We start from the raw sequence: 4,200 nt of genomic DNA, 5'->3' as shown, positions 1-4,200 counted from the left end.
CCTGTTTTTTTTTTTTTTTTATAGACTACCATTCATGTCAAAGGGACGAAAAGTAAAAAAAATTTCCGTAATATTTTTTTCACTTTTTTTAAATATGTACATACATAGTCTACTATTTGTGACTCTTGTTGCAGGCCAAAGTAAAAACTTGCGCTCACCAATTAGGTGCAAGAACTATACCTATTGGCCCGGGCGTACCTGACACCGAAAGGTCAAGAGCAATTAAATCGGCACTCGTCCGTGCGAGCCTAGAAAATAAGGCAGATTTCCAAAAAGAAACAGTGCCCTTGTGGACAACAGTAAAAAGAACATACCTACATCCAATGTAAACTCCGTGCGAATAAATACACTTAAACAAAAGGAACAACTAACACAAAATTACACAAGTTATTCGTGGAGGGTTGAATAAACCGAACACGCTTATAACCAGCAATAAGTGTCTGACAATAAAATCAGCTGTTTTCGGGGCTACCACATATTTACGTGTTTAGAAAAATTAATTTATTTCAAATATTTAAATACTAAAAGATCAGTCAAGAAACTGGAAAGGTAATTTAAAAAATGTATCATTGAAATATTCTTCTACCAGGATACAAATCTGTGACAAAAAAGAAAAGGCATCGTATTAGCAGCCTGACACATTACTGACTACACTACGCTCACTATTGTAAAACACGGCCATCCATTGCAAGATAAGTACAGGTAGACCGCATGGGTTATACCATTTCAAATGTACTAACTTTTTTCTAATACAAAAATCTAAATTACAATTAATCCGTAATTTGTGCTTTGGATAGTTTTTATAAATAGATTTTCAAGAAAATGTATTTGTTGCGTCCCGCACACCGTGTATTCTCGTATGGAATACGGCGGGGTTGTAAGACCCGTCTCAGAATGCTTCTGCCGTTGCTGTAGGGACGCTGACTGTTGTAAAATTAATCACTTCGGCCTGGTTATAGGTGTACTGACTTACACTTGTCTGCCCTTTACTGAAATCTTTATTTTCTACTGTATGAGTGAAAATGCCTGATGTGAATATGGTTGACTTGTGACTCGTGGTGGATGAATTGTAACTGCCCTCGGAATCGAATGTCCCTCTCCCTGGACGCGGATGACATGGGAATGCATGTGATTGGCCAAGAAAATGAGGTGGAAATGGTTCCGGTGAGGTAATTGGTTAATCGGGTGCGTGGTACGTGTGCTGTCGGAGACAAAGGCAGAAGGGGCGAAAATCGGGGTTTTTCCCCAAAAACCGTTGCCGGTTCGTCTGCCCGTCGATGGTCGCCCATTGTTCCGCGGCGGTCCTCTGATGTACCGTTACGGCTGTCCAAAGGACGCGGCTCAACAGTATTAACATTTAGCTGGAAGAATGATAAAAAATATGCTATTTTTTAATATATTATATAAACAAATGGATTTTTTGCAAAATAGTTTACACCCTCGAATTCGCCGTTAAAGGATACTAATTTCATCAATTTGCACAATTACTCTATCTCTAGTAATTTCCGAGATATTCGTCGAAAGAGATTTCGCAGCCTCAGTTTTGGGAGTGGCCCTTTAACGTGGATGGTTGCCGCTAAAAGAAATACGTATTGAAATATTTTTATGAGAACTACATAATACTTAAATTTCATCAAAATCGGTGTTTGACACTTCGATATGTTCCCTTGTTAGTTCAGTTTATATTGACGATACACCACGGAAACATTCTATAACTACGGTATAGTAAACACCTAAGACACTTTGTAATATCCAGTCGTAATTTATGCTTTGTAAAGTATACCAAGTCTAGTACCCAAAGGAGTGCTACTCATTTCATTGGAGACGTCTACGCGCTATCACACAAACTCAAGTCGGCGTCACTTAATAGTTGCGAAATTTACCATCGACGTTGTAATGTAGAAACAAAAGTCGATGAAATTCCGGAAGCAGTCGCCTGTTCCCTCTCAACAAACAAAAAAAAAAAAAAAGAAATGGAAAAAAAGAGAGAAAAACATGAAACATCGGTATAGTGAATCACAAAGGTTCCACAGTGGAGCAGCAAAATCGAAAGGGAATAAGCATGGCGACGACGCTTCCTCCGTGGCATACGCTCGAAATCGGCTCAGAATTCTCCACAGACGACAAGCAATCCGTGAAAAGGAAAACCGGTCGAAGGAGGAGGAAGAGGAAAAGAGAGAAGAGGTCGAGTTACGTAGATTCAGCTGTCTGATTTTCCGGCCGTTCCGGCTTTCCGCGGAAACGAACGTTCCCTTCGGCTGAGAAGCAGAACGGAAATCCTTTCAGCCGGGTGTTACGCCGGCGAAGAATAGAGTCGAGCTTTGCTGGCTTAGACCTGCCGCGTTTCTTCGGATCCACTTTTTTCTTCCTGCCGTCTGCGGGGATTTCCTTCGATCTTCGTTCGGGTTTCAGGAAAATTTTTCAACTCTTGCCGCTAGGCTGAAATATTTGTCACGCGTTAGTGCTGCAGGAATTCCATTTAGAACTTAAACCGACGAACTGGTCGAAGAGACACAGATGATGGTCCATAGTCGATGAAAAAGTCGTATTCGCCGGCGTACATAAATTTACGACGGAGGTGGTGTGCCTTTTCCCGGAGCTCTCGTTTCTTCGCGGTCGGCCCCCTCGGTTTCGGCATCGTGTAAACGACACCGAGCCACTTGTAAACGATCCTTTAACGAGCGAGTAACCGAGTTTCCTTAATGGCTCGTAAACCCTGACCGCGCATCGCGCGATTCTCTTTTTCCCCCCGCTGCTCGATTATTGGAATCCCGCTCGCCTCGTGAATAATAATCGACCGGCTCGCTTCGTGGCGGGCATACGTCCCTTCCTTTCCATTCCTCGTTCAATTTAGACTCGACAGTCTTACAAGAGACACACTCGGGAGTGCTGAGGTTTCCTTTTTATTTTTAACCTGGTGATTGATCTTGCGAAAACGTTCCTATCGATCGAATAGTATTTTCCCTATCTTTTCCATATATCTTCTACGATACGGCGCTAACGCAAAATACGATATAATGGAGAGAGAAAAAAGGGTAGTAAATAGAGGGAAGACAGGTCGGCGAGGAGAGAAAGGGCAGGGCGTGGTGCTACATCGATTTTCCATAAGCACTTCAGAGAAGTGTCGTGTTGCTGGTGCGTTCTGTGGAAACGCGCGGCCACGTGGCCTCCTGGAATCGATTGCTTTATCGTCGCGTTGGCTCGATAGCCGGCGCGAATTTATCGCGCGACCACTTCGAAACTCGACGCGTTCGATTCCGTAGAAACGATTAGGGCACCGTGTTCTCGATCAGGCTTAGCCTCTGAGTGGACGCGAAAAAATTCGCTTCTCCGGTTACCTGTCGGTCCTCTCGGCGAAATGAGGATATCGCGTTAACTCTGCTTCCTTCTCAGAAAAACCACTTTGCTCTCGCTATATGAACCAATAATCGGAGCAATCAGTCTCAAAAAGCTCCCCCTTCGATGCAGGTAAGGCCCGTAGAAATAATAAGAAAAATGACACGATACGCTTCAGAATGAAATGAATTTAATCAGTCAGAGCGTATTAGAGAGACTGGTTAGGATAGAAAAGGAAGACCAACGCGATTAAATCACTTTAGCTCGTAATCTGTTTACGCCGCTCTGGAAAAACTTCTCCCCAATTTCCCCGGGTCTCTAATTTGTTTTTACGGACAAAAGTTCCGGCAAACGGAATAAATTACTGTGTCTCTTTTCGACGATTCCCCGTGGAGATTGTTTTTCCCCGTGTATTTCGAGAGTCAGAACCTCGACGGAGCGAGACAACGGAATTATTTTGTCTGTGATATCGTTTCCCGCCTATCTACCAGCGGCGGCGCCCCGGTGTCTCCAAATATTTACACGATGCTTTGACCACATTCAACCATCACCACGGGCGCGTTCGTTTGAAGTCAAAGTTACCGTATGCGTGTATACGTGTGTGAAAAGGTAGGAGGAGGGTCGTCGATCTCACCTAGTGATCGACACTGACCTACCGCGAACTTCTATCGCGTGTTTCGAGCCTATAGACCGAAAAGTTCGCGCCTACCTCCGATCCCTGTATTCTGAACTTTTCTCGTAAACCCGAGAAGCGCCGCGTATTTTCTGTCTATGCGTATTGTCCCGATGAACCGATAAAAGTCAGATGAATAAAATTTCGTAATCTGTTTCTGATGAATGTATCGAAATAGAGTGATCGATAGA

General features: G+C 43.5%; 1 protein-coding gene across 1 annotated transcript in view; it reads left to right on the top strand.

The window, feature by feature from the left end:
- The window catches only part of LOC108574949 (single Ig IL-1-related receptor-like), a 113,946-nt gene that overhangs the window by 55,885 nt on the left and 53,861 nt on the right, over positions 1–4,200 (top strand). The gene's annotated exons all lie outside the window — the stretch shown is intronic.

Source organism: Habropoda laboriosa, unplaced genomic scaffold (genome assembly GCF_001263275.1).
Source record: "Habropoda laboriosa isolate 0110345459 unplaced genomic scaffold, ASM126327v1 scaffold210, whole genome shotgun sequence".
NCBI lineage: Eukaryota > Metazoa > Arthropoda > Insecta > Hymenoptera > Apidae > Habropoda > Habropoda laboriosa.
The sequence above is the reverse complement of the archived record's forward strand: the minus strand, read 5'-3'. Positions and strand labels throughout refer to the sequence as shown.